The following is a 22,186-nucleotide window of genomic DNA, read 5'->3' as shown; positions in this document are numbered from 1 at the left end:
TCCAGGACAAGGAGGCAATGACTATGTAGGCATGTAGGTGGGTGGAGTATTTAAGGAAAAGCAAGGAGGCCAATCTGGGCAGAGTACCGGGTGAAGAAGAGTGTGGTATGACATGAGGTCAAGGAGCTAGCCAGGGGTCTGCTCTTGTAAAGTCTTGAAGGCCAGAGTAAAGATGTGGATTATTCTAAATGAGTAGAGGGGTTTGAACTGGAAAAAGGCATGATCCAAATCGTATCTGAATAAGGTGACCTGGTATAGAGAAGGGACTTGGGAGGATAAAGAAGAGGAATAGGGGGCTTCCCTGGTGGCGCAGCGGTTGAGAATCCACCTGCCGATGCAGGGGACGCGGGTTCGTGCCCCGGTCCAGAAAGATCCTACATGCCGCGGAGCGACTGGGCCCGTGAGCCATGGCCGCTGAGCCTGCGTGTCCGGAGCCTGTGCTCCGCAACGGGAGAGGCCACAACAGTGAGAGGCCCGTGTACCGCAAAAAAAAAAAAAAAAAAAAAAAAGAAGAGGAACAGGGAGACCAGTTAGGAGACTATCACAGTGCTCCAAATAAGAGATGTTTATGGCCTAGGTTAGGTTGGAAGTTTGCAGCAAGTGAAAAGTGGTTGAATTCAGGTTGTGTTTTGAGGGTGTAGCTCTCAAGACCTGCAGATAGATGTGAGGTATGAAGGAAATAGTAACAAGGAGACAAGTCGTTGATGATTATGTGTGCAACTGGGTAGTATCACTTAGAAGAAGGGGGCTGATGGGAGGAGCAGCTTTTGAGGGAATATCAGGACTTGGTTTGTTATCTTGGATGCCCTGGTTTGATATCTTAGATGCTCTTTAGGTATCTAAGTGTCTGGACGGTGCTCAGACTGTACTTTGTATCCAAAGGTATCCAAAGCCACTTTAGATGCAAAATGTTTCAAGTTGACCTTTGCTGCTGCCAAAATAGTAGCCACTGTGGGCAGTCTGCAAGATGGCATCTTAGGTTTCTGAGGACGAAATTAGAATACACAAAGGGGGAAATAAGTGTATAATTATATAATGTAGATTTCATATTTAAATGTATGGGTAAAGCAATAATTAGTTGGCTTTGGGTTTTAAATGGAAATAGCCACTCATTGGAAAATAATTACTCTAATTTGAATTCATTTTACTTTAGATCATTCTGTGATGAAAACAGTTACCAAAAAAGTTCTCCAGATGGAAGGAGTGCCAAGTCAGGGGTATATAACATGTTTCAGTTCTTTCGGAAGAATTTCTCTTTAATGGCTTGGTTTTCTTTCTTTCTTAAAAGAAAATTATCAAGGTACTTTCTGCTATCTTAAAACTAAGATTTTAGTCAAATCAAATGGCTTTTCTGTTTTTGAAAATGTTGTGTGATGCTTTAATTTAGGTTCCCAGATATGCAGATTGAAAACCTTTTAACTTTTTATTTTCTGTAACATATTATCATTAGTCACAAATAGTCTTTTTTTTTTGGTGATAAGAATGAATAGTAGGAGCAGCATTTGTGAAACCAAATCTAACATGAAACTGACTCTTTCTTGTGAGTAAATTTGAATTTTGAAACAGCAAAACAATAAGGTTTAATAAAAAGCAAAATAAATTTTTTATGTTTATGATCTGCCAATTTCCCAGAAAGAGTTTTGTGGTGACTTTAGTTATATACCAGATACATTAAAATCACCAGTGGACAACACATCTTTTATTCAGGTGCCCTCTAAAAGTTTTAAAACTTTGTTGACTTCATATCACTGAACGGTCCACTTTAAAATGGTTAAAATTATAAATTTTCTGTTTTGTGTAGTTTACCACAATTTTTAAAAAATATGTTGTTTGAAGGTTTTTGGGTTTTATAAAGGTATTGTATTAGCATAAAAATGAAAAATTTAAAAGACCACCTCTAATCCCATTATCCTATCAAGCAATATTTACATTTTTATTTTCTCTTTCCTGCTGTCTATAAACATAATTCCACATAGCTTCAATATAATTTGCCATTCTTATCTTTTCATACTAAATTTAAATTCTGTGATTCATAGTTATACTTTTTACCATTGCATTCACAAGGTTTCATTGAGTAGGTCAATTTTTTAAATTGGTGAAAAATTGGAAATAACCTCAAATAAACTATTGTAAACATCTTCATAAATACAGCTTTTTTTTTTTTCTACTTAAAGTTGTATGTTTTTGATTCTCTATTAATCAACTTGCTTGGGCAATAGTATATTAAATAAGTTGTTAAGAGTGTTTATGAAGTCAAAAAAAAGCTTATGATCGTCTGCCCATTGTTATTTCAAGAGAGTGATATTTTAATAATCAAATAGTACATTCAAAGAAGTTAAGATTTGTGATATCACACTCATTAGATATTATTATTAAAAATTTATATCATATGTAAAGCATTCTTAAAATAGCTACATTGACTTTTGCTATGATATTAGAAATGGAAAGATATATAAATAAAACATGTATATGTAAAACATATTAGGAATTCTGTAAAATTAGTACAGAATAATAGGGCATCATGGAATGAGAACAGTTAAATTTTTTTTTTTAGTTAGCATGATTAAACAAAGTGGAAATGTAACTGAAGCATACAAGCTCATTGAGCTCTTTTAAGAGGAATTTTATTTCTTGGACTTTTTTTTGTATTTGCCTCAGTTATTTGGAGACATAGAGGTAAGCCAAATCAGTATCTGGGTATATACCTAGATCCAGGTGAGTATAGGAGTGAAATAATGGTGTGAATTGTGTCACATTTATATTGTACTTATATATGCCTAATAAAAGATGGGAACTTTTATTAGAAATTTTTTAATCTCCTAACAAGAAAAGTGTAATTAAAAAAATTTTAATACAAATGTATTTGCATTAGTTTCTGAAAGTAAAGGAACGGTATACACATACAAACCATATGCATACAAACATTTTTTTTGATGGCAATGAAGTTAAAAAACACAATAAAATAGCACAAAATGAACTGAGCTCCTATATATTTTTAAGAGGCATGTAAATCACACAGGATCGTGTGGTGATTATCAATAAGCTACACTCTATGAAATATTTGTCCTATATTACCACATACACTCCATTTTACCCTGCATCCTAATGCTGCTAAAATATAGTAGAAAGCAGCAGCATAGCACAGGGAGATCAGCTTGGTGCTTTGCGATGACCTAGAGGGGTGGGATAGGGAGGGTGGGAGGGAGGCTCAAGAGGGTGGGATATGGGGACATGTTTATGCATATGGCTGATTCGCTTTGTTGTGTAACAGAAACTAACAGAATTGTGAAGCAATTATACTCCAATCAAGATCTATTAAAATAAATAAATAAAATAACATAAAATACAGTAGCTTTGAAGGATAAATATAACCATTTTAACCTATGATGTTTGTTTTCAGTAAATTCAAATTAAATATTTAAATGTGAATTTTAATATATGGCTTGTTCTAAGTAAAATATTAACACGTAGGTCTAGTTTCTGCAACCAAATGTTTCCTATAAAGATACTTGCCTCTTTACTACTGAAATATAGGGTAAGTCTCCACATTTCACTCTTTCATCCGGTGGGTTTCATTTGTTTTTTTTTGTGTTTTCTATATGAAATCAAAGGAGCAGTGAAGGTTGACAGGCTTATAGGAGGGTAAAATTGACTCACCTACCCCTCAGCAACTTGCAGCCTTATAACTTGTATTGTTTTTACATAGAAAAATTCATCTTAAATTTAACTTTTGGTCTACTTCTGAAGATTCTGTTTGGCAGAAGTCATGGGTATATCTGTGTTCCTGTGTCCTTGAGACTCAGAAATGCCAAAGGTGTTCTACGATTCAGGAAACTTGAGTGTTTCTGCATGATACATAAAATGTATCATACTTTGGGATCTTTATTTAAACTTTATTTTTGCATTTCTGCACATCTCAATACTTTTGTTTTAGTTAAAATAACTTGTTACTGTAGAGAATTATATTTTTTTAAAATGCTGGCTTATGGAAAACCTTTGTACAAAACCGATCCTCTTTGTAATGGGCTTGGCATCATTGTCAAGTGCCTTTTTGATTCCTTTCGACGTGTGCACATGTGACAGTTGCTGTGTAGACCTTTGGTGCATCTTGATTCCTTGTTTTCATGCTTTGTCAAACGTAGTCTTTTGGCAGCAAAGAAGCCTGTAAGTAAAGGAAGGAAACACCCTGCTGGTAAAGAATGTTACCCTCCTGAAGCGCTACCACCTGGAGTGTCTGGTTTCCGGCCATTGTGTCCTGCAGAAAGTGCAAAAAGCAACAGGTAACCTGTTTGCATTCCCTGTCTTTTTCAGTCATTTAGAGTTCTTTATTTTGGAACTTGTATTATGTGGGTGGTCTCTGGTGCTTTGTGTAGAGGAAAAAAGGTAACTCACACATGGCTTCTGCCTAATAAGCCCTCTAAGGAAGAAAAATTAAAAGTAATTGGGAGTTTCAAGTTGTTTCTCAAGTGTCACAACAGAGATAACTCCGTGGGAGTCTTGAGGAGACTAAAATGATCACCAATTGTGCATGTGAGGAAAGTTTGATTAAAGGCAGGTGTAGTTGAGCGAAGCCCTACAGCACAGAAGTAAGAATTTGGATACGTACGAATGGGAAAAATGACATTTTAGGCATGGGAAATAGTTTAATGCAGAATGGATGAAAAATATGCATTAGACCTATTCTGAATCAACTGGCTTATTAACTCAGTAAATCAGATTTAGTGAGTCAAACTAGCATTACCTGATTTCTTATCCAGGGGATAGCTGTTCATAGTAATTTTGTCACAGAACAGTAAATAAAATGGTTGAATTATAGCTTTAGGCTTGCTAAGTGAAATAGATGGCTCTAGATGATCTTCAGGTGACTTACTTGGTAGTAATCAGGAAATTGGGGATTAACAATTGCTTAAGAAAACAAAGAGAATTGATTTTAAATAGTACTTGAAGTAGTTCCTGTGTAAAATATCTGTTCAGTTGCTCATGTTAAATGGATGTTTCTAATCCCCACTGGACAACCGACTACTTTTTTGCAAATGGTAATGTGAATTGCTGTTGTATAAACTAGTGTTGAATCTCCAGTGTTTGCACTTGAGTTTCACAGCTCTGTGGTTTCCTGTCTTCTTCCTGAGACACTTAATCACAGGTCCATCCTCCTCACACAGGGGGGTAAATTAGAGAACGATTAATATCACCATTTAAAGAAGAGAGACTGAAATCTCAACCATCCTGAACATAGGAGCTGAAGGGGCCTCTCAGCAGTTCAGAGAGTTATTACCAAGCCAGTAGGCTGAATTCTGTTGTGTTTTCTCCGTAGCAGAGCCCTCCAGGTCCTTGTTTTGAGCTTATTTACTTTTATACACAATTCTGTATGGATACTGTTCATACTACTAAATAGTTGTATTAACTGGGTTTAACTGGTGATGTATTTACCTGAAGATCTAAGTTCGTTTTGTTGCTATCTTTTTAGGGGCTTTCCATTCATCAAAGCTCGTGATGTATGTAATCAGTTGGTGGTGTGTAGCTATCATATTTATGATATATAGGGCTTGAATTGGGAAAGGTGGATGGTCATTCTTCTTGCTTTTTAAACTGACAGAGCCTTACATGAAGCATTTCCCTCTCTGAAATAAATCCATGTAAAACATGTTTGGTCGCTCTCCCAATGCAACTGTGTAGTTGTGTGGATTTGGCACACAACTGGCAGCCTTATGGTTATGTCTGTAAACAAGGAAGCCTGTTTTCCAGTCCGCAAATCAGCTGTTACCCAGTGAAACGAACTTGACTGCCATTTCTGACCCCTCACATGGAGCTGTCATACTCAAGAATATTCGCATGTTTTCAAGAAACGTTGTTTGCGGGCTATATGTACAAATTCCTGATCTGAAAGCCAATATAAAGCAACATCTCCTAAACCTCTGCTCTCTCACCAAGGCCACACACATTCCCTCGCTTATGGCCTCGTGGCAAGCGAATACTGTCAGTATCAGACTCTCCTTCCCAGTGGTCTTGGGAGACTGCATAGTTGCTCTGTGAAAGGCACCACTGCTGAGGTTGAGAGAAGAGCATCTTGGGTGTCAGTCCTGGCCTTGCATTCCCAGAGAGAGGGGTGTGCACCTCGTTCTCCTGTTAGGGTTTTCCTGTGCTGCAGGGTTTGCTGCTTGTTGTCAAAATGATGTCCTAGTGACTTGTCTTCTGCGTGGTTTATAATCCCAGCACAGTTCTTTATGATCTGTAGACTTTTATGGGGTTGTGGCCAGGTCAGTTTTTAAATGTTTGGAAATGTCCTATTGAACAACATTGCAGTGGCAGTGAAGCTTGCTGGGAGAATTGTTGCCCTAGTTTTGGCTTAAGGGTGGTGAGAAGATGAAATTTTTGATGGGTCAGTTTTAGTTGTGTATGTGTATGTGATTTATTTTTTTAAATTCTAATGTCTATTATTCACAGCTTAGATATGTTGACTTCCTGATTATTCATCAGTCCCTTTACTGATGTATTTTCCTCTGAAAAACTACATTTTCTTCCAGACTGTTTTTGTCTGATGGTGAAGAATAAATTTTTCATTTGCAGTATAAAGTTGATCTGAGAAAAAATGTTTACCTTGGATCTTCACTTGGCTTCTGTGAAAGAAACGTAATAAAATAATATGGGCAATTCCCATTACTAATCCTAACCACGTACAACAGAGGTCTGTACAGTAACATAGCAAAAATAAGTTACTGTACTTTTACTTAGTCATTGCCTGTTTTACACTAAAGAGCAGTGAGAGACATTTATAAATAATGATACCTCAGATCACTTTTGTTAAATGTCCTCTAATATTTGGATATTTGGTATCTGGCTTGTGTTGTCTTTTATACAATCTTGTCTTCTTTCTTTGCACTTTAGTGTAACAACTCTGTGGTTTCCTATCTTCTTCTTGTGACACTCAGGTCCATCAGAATTTCCTGTGACTGTGACAGTAGAGAGTCCTTCCTCCTCAGAAATCGAAGAGGTCGATGATTCCTCAGAACGTGTTCAGGAAGAGCCAGAGAAAATCCGTTTGAAACAAGAAGCATTGCAGGTACAAAGTTATCACTTTAAAGCTCTAGAGAAGATTATTTTTCAAACGGAAGGCTGATTGCAACACAGCACAGCTTGTGTGAGGGTTCTGTTTTCTCCTCCCATCTGCGTTGTATCCCCTTGAATGGTTCCTTAAGCTTAGACCAAGGTGAATGGTGGACATTTGAACTCTAAGAAACTAAAATCAAAACATGTCGTTAGTAATATATTTTCCTTTGCTTAGAAGCTTAGTATTTTAGATTTAGGGAGAAGCTTAGTGATCATAAGATAAGGAAATTGAGTTCTGAATGAATACAGTCAGCTGATTCAATGCTCTTGTTTTACAGATGAGAAAATAGACAGTTCTAGTTGAACTCTCTTTTTATAAGAGGAAAATATGGCCTCATTTTAAATAAAAGTAAAGTTGAAAAAAGTTTTGATGTTGATATTCTCCTTTCCTAAAATCAAAAATATCAAGAAGCTACATTCTATTGCCAAATAAACCTGACCTCTAATGTCATTCCATACTTTTGTTTGTATGGACAGAAAAGAAAAATTGATTTTTATAAGAAATTTTTGCACCTCAAAATTAATATATTTATTTTATTTCAACTTTAATGCAGAGCTGAACATTTCTAGTAAATAAAGGAACACCATTTGGGGGGGACCTTGTCTTTGTGCTACAAAGTCCATGTTTAATTTTTTAAAATTATTTAATATGATTTTCTCTTCGTATGAAACATGACACTTGACAGGTTTCAGAACTAATTATCCCATTATTGTAGGACTACGGGAACTACTCTTTGATTTTCAAAAGAGAAAGTTAGATTTTTATTTTTTAATTAAAATTAATGATAATATAGAGAAATTTTAAGAAAAGAACTTAGAAAATTATGAAATGTTAGAGTAGGAGAAATCTATAGTTCATGTAGAGTTACTCCCTTTCGTTTTATAAATGCGCACCTACAATTTGTAGAACGTAAGTGGTTTATTAGTAAATGGCAGAGTATGACTAGACCCTAGAGCATCTAACCCGCATTCCTTGTTATTTTAGATGTGGTGTATTCATTTCCTTCACGAATAGACCATGAGATTGTATTTGTAAAAGCAGTAATAGACAGTGGGGAAGTCCAAGAAGTTTAAACACTGGGACCACAGAATAGCAGATTCAGAATGCACTGAGAACCCTTTTAGCTCTTCTCTGTTTTGACAAGACACTACAATGATGGTATCAAAGTGTTTAAGTATATATGCACACAACTATCAAGAGATTTCAACATAGTTTTGAAAGAAGACAGGTGGAAGAGTGTGAAACTGAAGCAGTAGAACAGAGGAAAAGCATCACCTAGAATATGCACAGGGACCACGTGCAACTGAGGAGGATTCTGACCCCACCTGAAAAAGTAGCCCCATGCTCAGGTGCGCATGTAGGAGAGAGGGTGGAGTTAGTTAAAAGTGTGACCAATAGGGGAGCTCATTGAAGGGATGTGTTTGGAGGAGTGGACTCCCTGCCCCGCCCTAACCCTCCTGAAATGAGATGATTTCATTTTGAAGACAGTGAAACTGGCGAGAACTGGGGCAGCTACTGTGAGTTTTTACACCCTAGAAAACTGTTTTTGGGGGAGATCCTGTTACAGTTACTCCCCGCTTCTTCCTGCATAAGAAGCCAATCAATCGTTGACTTCAGGGAGCTTTCTGCGCTCATTCTTAAATAGAAAATAAGTGTCATTTGCCTGTTAGTTGAGTAAAGCTTACAACATGAGAGAGGGGGAAAGAGTGCAAACATATCCTAGTAGGACCAGGGACAATTTAGGGCACAGAATAATTTAAGAAAAAACCCTAATTAGCATCCTGAGAGAGGTTTAAAAAGAGCTAGCAACTATAAAATAAGACTAGGGTATTAATGAAAAGGAGAATGGTCAGAAAGCAAGAGAGGTCTCCTGGAAATGAAAATATGGTTGCTGAAATAAATTCAGTAGGAATTTAAAAAATTTCTCAGTATATAAAAAAGAAAGACACAATGGAAAATGTGATAGAAATATGTTAGAGAGGCTGCATCTGGGAGATCCCACATGTTACTATTAGAAAGTCCAGACCCAGAAAAAAAATGGAGGGAAGCTGTCAAAGGGCAACAAAATTCCCCACAGCTGAAAGTAGACATCAGGCCTCAGATTGAAAATAGTTATGCAAGATGAGTAAGAATAGACTCATACCTAGGCACCCTTCATTGTGAAACTTTCAAATACTTAAAAAATAAATTAAAATAGAATAAAATACTGAGAGGATACATCCATTCCAGAGAGAAAAATACTGGTCACCTAAAAAAAAAGGTTACAATCTGACTTTATCATACTTGTCATGAGCACCATGGATCCTGGAAGGCATTAGAAAGATACCTCCAAAGTTTTTCAGGCACATAATTTTCACCCTAGGGGTTTGTATCCAGCCAAACTATCAGTCATAAGTGGAGGCTGAAGAAGATATTTTGTACCCAAAGAAATTTGAAAAATTGACCTCCTGTGCTACACCTTAAGCTATTTATAGACATAATCCAGCAAAATGAGGCAATAAACCAAGAAGGAAGGTAATAGGGGATTCAGTGCAGATTGCAGCTAGTCTAGAGTGGAGAGGCTTCTATTGATTGTGTGATTGAGAGCTTAGAAACACCTTGAGGCATATCGTACTTACTAGGTGTTAGGCACTGTTGGAAGGGAGGATGGAGAGGAAGAGGAGAAGGAACTTGAACTCCAGAGGAGAAAAGGCTATACGGACATAAAGCTGAAGCACACTGAACTATGGTTGATTTTTAACCTACTATTGGTGAGGAAGGGAAGAATCCACTTCAACTTGACACTATAGATGTCCCCCTTTTCAGTGACACACAGGGGTAATGACCACCTATCTAATTTGTTGTCCAAACCGGAACTTGTCCAAACTCCTTACACTTCAATAGTGTAAGGAGGCATTCTAATGCTGTAACATCAGGACAACAGGTATAAACTGGAACAGCCCAAGGCGGCTTGGGGTATGTGGTCACCCTGCACAAGGGCAGTGACACTGGCACAGTATGGAACGAGGTATAGTCTATACACAGAGACACAGTACATCTGCAGTGGGCAATATTAATTTCATTGTAATAATGGCAATACTGTCTTGGTTTGCAGCTTTTATTGCCAACTTGCATGTAATCACAAATAACTAAAGTAAACTATACTTAGTATGTATTAGTATTAACTTGGTATGTACTGAAATGTATTGTGTACTAGTATGTACTTAGCATATATTAGGCTCTAAGTGTTTTTGCATATATTAACTCATTTAATCCTCTGAATAGCCTTATGAGGTTGGTGCTAATATCATTCCCACTTTTGAGAGCAGGAAGCTAAGTCAGGGAAGGAACTTGCCCAGGCTGTACCTAATTTAAGGTTGGATCGAGGCTTTGAGTTTAGGCTCTCTGCCTGTTCTCTTAAACCTTACTCCGTACTGACTCTCAAGTAACAGAAGACTTAACTGCACATAGAACAGAATATAAATTTCAACTTTGACAACGTAACAGCTGGGTTTGGAAGGTAGACAGGAGGTAGAAAAAAGGGAAGATGGTAAGAATGTCCTCATTTTACAAAGCGTGACGTTGAGAGAGCTTCTAGTTGATCAACAATGTAGGTTTTTAAGTATATGACTACAAGTCAAAGAGATCATGAGCAGTGGAATAACTCATGATGACATAACTTTACTGAGCAGTGTGGACATAGGAAAGAGTGTAGAGGAACTAAACCCTTACTTATTAGTAAGTTAGAAAGTGAACTGATAACGCCTCCAATTTAGTGAGAAAATAGTCATGTAAGAGTATTACTTGGACATGGAGAAGAATTCAAAATAACAATAGTTGGACCTCCCTGATGGCGCAGTGGTTAAGAAACTGCCTGCCAAGGCAGGGGACACGGGTTCGAGCCCTGGTCCGGGAAGATCCCACATGCCACGGAGCAGCGAAGCCCGTGCACCAGAACTACGGAGCCTGTGCTCTAGAGCCCGTGAGCCACAACTACTGAGCCCACGTGCCACAACTACTGAAGCCTGCGCGCCTAGATCCTGTGCTTTATAACAAGAGAAGCCACCGCAATGAAGAGTAGCCCCCGCTCGCCGCAACTAGAGAAAACCTGCACGCAGCAACGAAGACCCAATACAGCCAAAAGTAAATAATAATAATAAAATAATAAAAAATAACAATATTTGACGTAAACCTCATAAAAAAGGAAATCCATACAGCCAGTAAACACAGAAAAGTGTACGACTTCATGAAGTAATAAGTGAAAAGTGAGTCAAAACCAAGGAAACTACATGTCAATCAGATTGACAAATACATAAATAAAAAGTCTGGTAGTATCAGGTATTGTAGACCTGAAGTACTATGGGAATCTTCTACCCTGTTTATACTGGAGTATAAATCGACACAACTACTTTGGAAAGCATTTAGCACTCTCCATCAACTGAAGGTATATAAATAGCCTGTGAGCCAGCAGCCCTCACCCCCGCCCTGTGTAAATGCACCAGAATAACGGGTACAGCAGGATTCCTGTCCATGATTTGCATTAGCACAAACTGAAAACAAACCAAATGTCCATTAAGAGTCAAAAATTAAATAAATGATGTGTATTTGTACAGTGGGAAAACTATCCAGCAATAAAATTGAATGAACTAGAGCTACAGGCAGCAATGTGGATGAATTTTTTAAACCAACGTTGAGAGAAAGAAATAAGATAGAAAAGACTTCATATACTATGATCCTGTACATAAAGTTAGATGTTGACACAACTAAACTCTTTTGTTAGGGATGCATGCAGGTTAAAGGAAATGACTGTCAAGAAATGAGGTTGGTGTTTAACCGGGAAGAGGGAAGGAGCTTGTGATGAGAAAAGGATATGGGGGGTTTTTGCGATGCTGACAAGTATCAATACTTTCAGCTTCGAGTAGTGCTTATGTAAGTATTCTCTTTTTCTTTGTCACATTGACAGTTTTGTTCTGTGCACTTCTCAGTACACATATCGTATTTTACAATTAAAAACTGCATAAAGAATCGGTCGCTTCTTGAGTGCTGGATGTGGGAGTGGGATGAGACCGTTTCATTTGAAGCCCTTCACTACTGTTTGCATTCGCATGTTCATTCATTCAGCATTAATTGCACATATTCTATGTACCAAGCACTCTTCTAATTTTATATGTGTTTTAACTCATGTAATTCTCACAAGAGCTCTGTAATATGGGAGCTTATCTCCATTTTATAGATGAGGAAGTTGAGGCCTAGAGTTATACAACTTGTCCAAGGTTATGTAGCTAATGGGTAGTGCCAGGCCCATTTGCCTCAGAGAATCTGAATATTTACAATATAATCTAAAAGAGAAATTTAATGACTAATTATAAGCAAAAAAATTGCACATTAAAGAAGATGACAAGTTTTCATCTATCCAGTTAGAGAAAAACACACAGTCTGTCTTTCACACACGTACATCTTATATGTACGTGTGTGGCAGGGATTTTCCTTATTAAGCAATTATTTATTGACCGTCTACGTTGTGCTAGGCACAGGTGCTGGGGATAAACACTTAATAAAATACACCCCCATCTTCAAATAACTTGCACTCTAAGTGAGGAAGTAAGCCAACAGTTATAGTAGAGGTTATATACCAAGTGATACATCGCTGATGGCAGTGTAAAATCTCAGAAATCTTTTGGAAAGAAGTCTGGAGATAGGTACCTCAGAGCCTTAAAAATGTTCATTTGCGGGCTTCCCTGATGGCGCAGTGGTTGAGAATCTGCCTGCTAATGCAGGGGACACGGGTTCGAGCCCTGGTCTGGGAGGATCCCACATGCCGCAGAGCAACTAGGCCCATGAGCCACTACTACGGAGCCTGCGCGTCTGGAGTCTGTGCTGCGCAACGAGAGGCCGTGATAGTGAGAGGCCCGCGCACTGCGATGAAGAGTGGCCCCTGCTTGCCACAACTAGAGAAAGCCCTCGCACAGAAACGAAGACCCAACACAGCCAAAAATAAATAAATAAACAAATGTGGGGTTAAAAAAAAAAAAAAAAAACGAAAAAAATAAAAATTAAAAAAAAAAAATGTTCATTTGCTTTGATCTCAAACTCATTTTTATGGATTTATTGTAAGAATGTTATTCTCAATATGGAAAAAAGCCTTCATGCATAAAAACGGTTATTTTGTCTGATAATACTGAAAAGTTGGAAAGAATTTAAATCTGTAAAATGGTTAACCAGTAAACCCACTCAGTGGAATATTTTGTAGCCCGCACAAAAAAATCAAGGTTATGAATCCCCTGATTATATGAGAAATGATTGATTTCAATGTTAAATGGAGAAAAGTTGAACATAAAATTTGATATCCAATATGATGGGAGCTTTGCCCCAGAAAAATCACCCTAGCCGGTGTACAGAAGGGTGGAATGGAGAGCAGATGGAAGGAAGGAAAATTATTCCAAAGCCTTATCATTAGTCTTACTTAAGTAATAGAATATCAAGCAATTTTACTTTCTAACTTTTTTGGTTCCATATTTCCATGTAAGGGACATGAATTCTGAATATTTTGTAGGAGGAGGGTACACTTTTTCACAAAAATTGAACACTGTGTTCTAATTCCCTCCATTAGAGGGAGAAACTGTTGCATGTAATTGCACTTTGATGTGCTATTTAGAACCAGTCAGGAATTTTAGTCTACCTTCCTCTGACCGTGCTGAGGGTTTTTTGTTTTTTTGTTTATTTGTTTAGAATTTCTTTGAAATCAGTTTTAGAAGATTGACTAAACCATTATATTAAAAGTAGAGGAATTTTGCAATTTTTTCCCCTTTTTCCCCATTGAAAACTTGACTGGCTTTAGTAATGAAACATTAAAGAATTTGAAGTTCTTAGACTGTCAATTTTTTAAACATGTTCTGAATATAAAAATATATGTTCATTGAGCAAATGTTTGAAAACAATGAATAACTTCTTGAAGGAAATAAAAGCCACCTCTGCATGTACACACACCTAATCTGTTCTTTTGTCTTAAAAAAGTATCAGAAATATTTTGCCATGTCACTAACTACTCTTCTACATCAGAGAATTTGATTAAGCTTATGCATCATCTCCCAGGAAAAACGCACAGATATATTTTGAATGTAGCACTCCTGAAGCCCATTCATGAACTCTGGTTGAGACCTCTTGTCATTCTTAGTGGCTTCATAGAGCATTCCTTCAGACGATGAGCTGTTTTTATTTAAACCAGTCCCAATTCGGAGGCTCTTAGCTTTCTTCTAGGGTTTGGTTATCAACAATCTTATGACATCATGTTGGTAGATAAATCTTTGCCCACATCTTTGATTTCCTTAGGGTAAACTCCTGATGTAGGATTGTTGTTAGGTACCAAAAGCTACTCTCCAGAAAGTGATACCAGCTCCTCTCCCAATGATGGCAGGTAATAGAGTTCCTCATTCTTTAAGTGATTGTTCAAAGCAGTTAACATGTATAAATATACCTTACTGTTTTCATAAGTATAGGTATTATGATTGTTTATCACTGCATAAGAAACCACCCCAAAACAGTGGCCTAAAACAATGACAATCATTTATTTTGTTCACGAACCTGGAGGTTGAGTAGAATATTAATTCTTTTACTACACTCTTACTGACTGAAAACGATACCTATTTGACTAGCTCAGAGTTCTGTAGGTCAGAAGTCCAGGCACAGCGTGACTGGGCTTCCTGCTCAGATACACACAGGAACATGTGGGTTCCCTCCTGAGAGTGTTAAAGCACGTGAAATTTAAGTGTAAGATATTGAGCCCCAAACGTTGGATGTTCACCATAGTTTGTGTGGGCCACAGAGCTGAAATCAAGATGTCAGTCTGGCTGTGTTAGCGTCCAGAGGCTCTGGGAAAGAATGCCTACAGGCTTCTTCCGGCTTGTTGGCATAATTCAGATTCTGGAGTTGCAGGACAGAGGTCCCCATTTCCTTGCTGGCTGTCAGTCGGGGGAGAGTTTCAGCTCCTAGAGGCCTCTCGCTTGCCTTCTCTGCCGCAGCATTGGACTTCTTCAGAGCCAGCAATGGAGAGTCTCCCTCTTGTCCATTTTGTACTTCAATTCAGGAAGAGTTCAGGTCCTTTTCGTGGGGTGCCTGAGTAGGCCACATCCACCTAAAGTAATCTCCCTATCTTAAAAGATCAACTGATTTTGAACCTTAATTCCATGTGCAAAATCCCTTCACTACAGCACCTACATTTAGAGTTTGATTGGATAAGTGGAAGGTTTGTGTACTTCAGTAAGTGGTCATCTTGGAGGCTCTGTCAGAATTCTGCCTATTGCAAGCAGTGTCCCCACTTCAAGGACCGAAGTGTCTTAGTTCCTAAAACTCCTAAGATAGTTTATCAGTGTTCATTTTATTTCAGTGACCTTGGTGAAGGGAAGACTACCACCGCCGTGAGCAGGAATGGCAGCCAGCTTCCTGAGTCCACAGTGTGGCTCTGCTACTTAGTGGTGTGACCTTGGCTGTGCTGCTCTACTTACTCTACTTCTCTGCCTCTGTTTCCCTCATCTGTAAAATAACATGGAGTTAGTGATCGTTCTTTCCTCGTAGGGTTTTTTGTTTTATAAATTTATTTTTGGCCGCGTTGGGTCTTCGTTGCTGCTCGCCAGCTTTCTCCAGTTGCGTCGAGCGGGGGGCTACTCTTCGTTGCGGTGCGGTGGCTTCTCTTATTGCGGAGCACAGGCTCTAGGCGCGCAGGCTTCAGGAGTTGTGGCACGTGGGTTCTAGAGCGTAGGCTCGGTAGTCGTGACGCACAGGCTTAGTTGCTCTGCGGCATGTGGGTTCTTCCTGGACTAGGGCTCGAACCCGTGTCCCCTGCACTGGCAGGCGGATTCTTAACCACTGTGCCAGTAGGGAAGCCCCCTCTTAGGGTTTTGATGATTCGATTATTTAATACCCAGGGAACTCCAGGAACAGTGCTTGACTGTAAATTGCTTTAAAAGTGATTACTTTTTTAAAACATGCTTTTGAATCTGCAATTATGCAATTCAGGTATGCTAAGCAGGTTCGTTAATAGGACTTCCTGCTATAAAGAGACCCACAAATAAAAATAGAATTTTTCTTTCTTGGTCGTAACTTCTTATTTCTGACTTACTATGTTATATGCATATGCCTTTTATGGTGGGCTGCCACAAATTTATGTTGGAAAGAGTGGAATTTAAATAAATCTTTGCAAATTTGATAGATTTTGATCATTCATTTCACTGGCATGGTATAATATGACCAGTAGCAGACTAAAATCTGAGTTCACTTCTGGCTCTGCCCCTAAATCCTGATGAGACCAATAGCTGGAAAGGCTTTTGGATATTATACTATGAATTACTTATAATATTGACTCTGTTTGTTTAGGAAACCCTGGAGGAGTGCCTAAAGCAGTTAAAGGAGGAAAGAGTAATAAGACTGAAGGCTGATAGACGAGTCAGTGAGGTAAACACGTTTCATCTGCTTTTGAGAGTGTTTTGGTTTTATTTTGATTTGATTTTAAGCCATATACACATATTTTGTAAGCTTTAAAACTGTAATATGTTGCAAATCGGTGGTATCATATGGACTTTTGCATTTACTGGTATTTAGTGATCATATGATCTATATTCCAGAAAGCATGTTTTTAAAGATGTGAAAATCTGGTTTTGTGTATGTGTGTGTGTGTGTGTGCTTTTATATGACATTAGCTTATTTCCTGTTCATGATTCTTTGATTCAAGAAGGCACTTTCTGTGCATGTATTGTATATACAGTAACATAAAAGACATGATGAGACTCTCCTGGCAATGAATTAGGAAAGTGAATCATTTAAATAAATTTAAGATATTGGAAAACTTCTAAGAATGCAATGAAAGATAAAAATATATACTATGAGAATTACATTAGGTAATGTGCATGAAAGCAGGGCATAATCTAAAAAGTTCTATCTAAATATAATTTATCACAGGGTGAGTGTAGGGAGGAATTTTTAAAAGTGCATCCAGTGGATTGGCAGACACTCATTCAATAAATGTTGAGTACCTGCTCATGTAAGGCAAAAGGGGCATCATGAACATTAATGGCCTTTCTGAGAAATACGAGAGTTGAGCTTACAGGGGGTTTTAAGTGCGTAGATGCTGAGCGGAAGGGGAAGAGTGCACGGGGGTGAATATGTTCAAGAAGCCAAAGAAAATATTGGTGATCGTACATTTAATAAATTGGGTTGGGTATGATTTAGGACTTTTAAACGTAAGCATTAGATATTTTACTCACTAAAGTTAATTCTTAACATTCATCAGAGTTGTAATATGTTTTGTTCAAATCAGATTCTATAATTCACTTTCTAATTTAAGGGAAACTTAAAGCAGGTCATTTTCTAATGTGGAATGAGGCTCCATTATGAATTGAACCAGTTAGAAATGTGATCTTTTGTGAAAGATCATTAATAAAACGGTAACTTGGGTTTATTTATATACCACCTAAGTGTTATATAGGAAACTTTGTTGGGTGCCTGTGGGCTTTGGTTATTATGTGATATGGTCTCTGTCTTTACTGGCGGAGGGTTACATTAATTATAAAATAATTACATTTTGAGTGTTTTAGTTTTGTTCCTTGAAACTAGGCAAGACTACTTTTTCTTTGTTTGTTGTTTTTTGGGTTTTTTTTTGCGGTATGTGAGCCTCTTACTGTTGTGGCCTCTCCCGTTGCGGAGCACAGACTCCGGACGCACAGGCTCAGCGGCCATGGCTCACGGGCCCAGCCGCTACGCAGCATGTGGGATCTTCCCAGAGTGGGGCACGAACCCGTGTCCCCTGCATCGGCAGGCGGACTCGCAACCACTGCGCCACCAGGGAAGCCCAAGGCAAGACTACTTTTGATGACAATGAGAAAAAATCATGTCAGAAGTTTTCAGTCTTCTTGTATAGCTGGAACATGAAAATGCCCAGTTAAGAAACACAACTTTCTCTTTGTCTGAAGCCCTTCATGCCCACTCATTGACAAGCATGATCCTGGATGATGAAGGTGTTTGGGGCAGCACTGAGAATTCTTTTCAGAAGTTCCATGCTTTCCTGGTTCTCCTTAAAGATGCTGGGTTAGTTCATTTCTCTTCATGGCATTCTTCTCTTTGCGACTCTAATGGTAGTTTGCTGAGGAACTGGAGCAATTTTCATCACTTACGTGGCTATATTTAGCCAAATTTAGTGTAATTATAGGTAATATAGTTGACATTTTAAAATGAGGAATTAAATTTTTTAAGAAATGCAAATAGGGAAGCCTGCTTTGGTAGAGTGGGGAGCCCATTATAAAAGAGTAACCTGTAGACAGAGTAATTAGTAGGTATAGTTGTTTTGTAAAGACTAAATTAAAGGCAGTTTTCATTGAAAATAGTCGGGAATGCATAAGAATTTTCCTATCTTTCACTTCTTTTGCTTGTTTGATAAGTTTGAATTAAAGTTATCTTTGCCTTAGACATAAAAATGATTATTAATCTGCAGGGGAGATATAGGTCAGTGGTTCTCAACCGGGAGCAATTTTGCTGAAAGAGGGAAGTGGAGATTGATAGTTGATGGAGTGGTGTTTTGTCAGTGAATGAATTGGTGTTGGTGTTGGGAAGGAAGGAACAAACACATTCTTGGAAACTGGAGGAAAGGTGGTAAAGAAGTGTAGGAATGGAGGTGTGACAGGCAGTGGACAGGGTGCATGGAACATATTGAAGCTTCTAGTGAGACAGTGGGATGTCTCCTAGAGGATGAATCTGGAAATGGCTGAGGATTTGGGGGAGAGAGAGGCTTGTAGTCTGGAGTAGGATGTTAGCTTTTAAGATTTTAGAAGTAGGGCTTCCCTGGTGGCGGGCTGGTTGAGAGTCCGCCTGCCGATGCAGGGGCTATGGTTTGTGCCCAGGTCTGGGAGGATCCCGCATGGCGCGGAGCGGCTGGGCCCGTGAGCCATGGCCGCTGAGCCTGCGCGTCCGGAGCCTGTGCTCCGCAATGGGAGAGGCCACAGGAGTGAGAGGACCGTGTACCGCAAAAAAAAAAAAAAAAAAAAAAAAAAAAAGATTTTAGAAGTATTTCATGATTGTAAGTCTGGGGAAGTCTAAACTGCTCTTCTGTGATTATAATAACCTTTGTCTTTTCTCCTTTCCTCCTCTCGTCTAGGCTTGGGCAGTTGGCCACAATGGCTGGTATAGATCAGTCAGATTTTCATTTACTAGGTCGTCCCCAGATGAATTCTCCTGTTAGTAGTCCACCTAAAGAAGAAAAGAAGGCACTTGAAGAAGGAAAATCAGAATCAAAACAGGGTGCCCCATAACAAATGCAAAATAGCCAAGTAAATGGACAGAACAGCACTTAATGATTCTAAGAGTGATTAGCAAAAAGGAAATGACCAAGTCAGCGAGAAAACAATAACGATCAGTCTCTAATAGTTCACATGCCCGGGAGCTAGAAGACTCTGGAATCCTTTCGAAATCTGAGATTAGTAAATGTGGGCCCATTTCATGATACTGTACTTTTGTAAATAAGGAGACTGGAAGTTCTTGAGAAAATTTATGAGTTAAAGCAAACTATCCTTAATGAAGAAAGAAGACATTAGAGAAAATATTCCAGATTTTAAATTGTATAAATGTCTGTTCTGTTCATATTTTATCTAGGTTTCTATTTGTATGCAGTCAGCTTACAATGAAGGAACACTAATGAAGGTACACATACTGATATAATTTTTAAAATAAGTAGTCCAGACATAGCTAATAGGTAACATATTAGAGTGAATCACCTGGTTATGGGAATGGGAGGGGAAAACCTGTCAGCTTTTCCTCCAGCCTCACTTGGAGCCCCCATCAGCCCATCTCAGAGTGGTCTTGGGAACTGACAGCTTGAGAACACAGCCTGGTCACAAACTATATACGGTTTACATGTGCCTGGAGGATAGAAAAGACATTAATTATCCTACAGAATAGGGTTTTATTTTTAGTGAGGGAAAGGAAATGGGTAATAACTACCCCAATCACCAAAGTCTGAAAACGTAGCGGACATAGCCTTGGATATAGCTAGGTTAAGCTGAGAATCACTTGGCAAGATATAATTACAAAAAAAACTGGCTCTGAAATCTTCTGATTAATCAATTGACTGTGTTAATAATAAGATTACAGAGTAACATTGAAGTTTTGAACTCTACTTTTTAATGGTTGGCTTTGTTCATCACTGTATTTTTGTCTTGTCTTTTGTCTTCCCCTCCACTTCCCGAAAATTACAGGTGATGCTAGGATTCCTTTGCCTCTCGACTCCTTCCGTGTCCCAGCGTCTACTCAGGAGGCCTTAGAAACTTCCAAAGACAACCTGGGGGTCCCAGTCACAGAGCAGCGGCAGGAGTCTTTTGAAGATTTCATTGCTAGAACATATTCTCCTTCAGCAGACGTCATTTCTGGAACTGGAAGTCAAAGAAAAGAAGAGGAATTATCTAGAAATAGCAGGTCTTCTTCAGAGAAAATGAGCAAAGCAGGTGAATAGACCAAAAACTACTCTGCTAAGAAACAACCTGGGAAGGACCTGCATTCCTGCTCTGACTCACCTGTAAAGCAGAAAAGCAAAGGAATTGGGCAAAATAATTCTTTGGTTAATAAACCAATTAAAAGTGAGTCTTCGAGAAAACACATTTCTGTTAAGAAAGAGAGTAGAATAGTGACTGTGTCATCAAAGACAACTAAAAGTAAACTCAGTCTACTAGAACAGTCTGAAAGTGATACTCTTGGATCTGATTGTGAATTTCAAGAAAGCATCCATACTCTATCACACCTAACGTAGGTCTAAATCTTTTAAAATTATGTTTTTGCCTTCAAATTTTCATAAATTACTTATGTTTTTATTATAGCATATGGTGTTTTCAGTTACTTGACTGGAAGCCATTAGAGAAAGATTTTTTTATCTATACTTTTTTATTATAATGAAAGTTTGGGTGTACTTTTCCTTGTAACACTTTGCACCATTCATTCAGCTAGTGTTTACTGAGGGCTTCATATGTACAGTACTTTTCTGGGTGCTGTTGCTTTCAGCAGTGAACAAAATAAAGCCTTTACTCTCCTGGAACTAGCACTCTGTGGTGGGAGAAAACATAAACAACAAAGCAGGCTAAGGGTTAAAAAGAGATGGGAATAATAAATGGAATAGTTTTACCATTTGGTTAAACATCAAACTATTATAAATCACACGGCCAGAAGCCATTGACATATTTTAATTCATAATAACCAGAGAGCCTCAAACATTTACCAAGGCACTTAACCGTGTTTATGGATTACAGCAACGCTCTGAGGTAGGGAACTCTTACCATCCCCATTTTATAGATGAACAGTCTGAGGAGACATTATGTGAGTTGCCCAGAATTACACAGCTATAAGTAAGTGGGAAGTTGCAATGTGACCCGAACCCATGCTCTTTTTTTTTTTTTTAATGTATGGACTTTATTATCTTTCATTTGTTTCTGATTTATGTGAATTTTTTCTTTAAAGATTTTTTATGCTGTCAACCATTTTTAAAGTGTTTATTGCATTTGTTACAGTATTGCTTCTGTTTTATATTTTGGTTTTTTGGCCTCAAGGCATGTGGGATCTTAGCTCCCCGACGAGGGATTGAACCCTCACCCCCTCCATTGGAAGGCAAAGTCTTAACCACTGGACCACCAGGGAAGTTCCCCTTATGTGACTATTTTTCTAGCAATTTTTTTAAATTTTATTTTTTATTGACATACACTTGAATTACAGTGTTGTGTTAATTACTGCTGTACAGGAAAGTGACCCAGTTACACATTTATGTACATTCTTTTTCATATTCTTTTCCATTACGGTTTATCACAGGATATAGGATATAGTTCCCTGTGCTCTACAGTAGGACCTTTTTGGTTTTTTTTTAAATACATGCACTTTTTAAAAATAAATGTATGTATGTATGTATGTATTTTTGGCTGTGTTTGGCCTTTGTTGCTGCACGCGGGCTTCCTCTAGTTGAGGTGCACATGCTTCTCATTGTGGTGGCTTCTCTTGTTGCAGAGCACGGGCTCTAGGTGCCTGGACTTCAGTAGTTGTGACATCCAGCTTAGTTGCTCTCTGGCATGTGGGATCTTCCCG

At 38.3% G+C, this 22,186-nt stretch overlaps 2 pseudogenes across 2 annotated transcripts in view; one reads left to right on the top strand and one right to left on the bottom strand.

The window, feature by feature from the left end:
* The window catches only part of LOC308620770 (centrosomal protein of 78 kDa-like), a 1,829,729-nt pseudogene that overhangs the window by 1,785,823 nt on the left and 21,720 nt on the right, over positions 1 to 22,186 (bottom strand). The gene's annotated exons all lie outside the window — the stretch shown is intronic.
* Positions 5,421 to 22,136, top strand: LOC308620083 (centrosomal protein of 78 kDa-like; annotated as a pseudogene). The gene is made up of 6 exons: positions 5,421 to 5,517; positions 6,930 to 7,060; positions 16,457 to 16,534; positions 17,997 to 18,163; positions 19,227 to 19,398; positions 20,307 to 22,136. The product of its transcript is annotated as a centrosomal protein of 78 kDa-like (transcript).

This window comes from Mesoplodon bidens, assembly GCF_964165515.1.
Source record: "Mesoplodon bidens genome assembly, chromosome: 7".
In the NCBI taxonomy this organism is placed as follows: Eukaryota; Metazoa; Chordata; class Mammalia; order Artiodactyla; family Ziphiidae; genus Mesoplodon; species Mesoplodon bidens.
The sequence above is the reverse complement of the archived record's forward strand: the minus strand, read 5'-3'. Positions and strand labels throughout refer to the sequence as shown.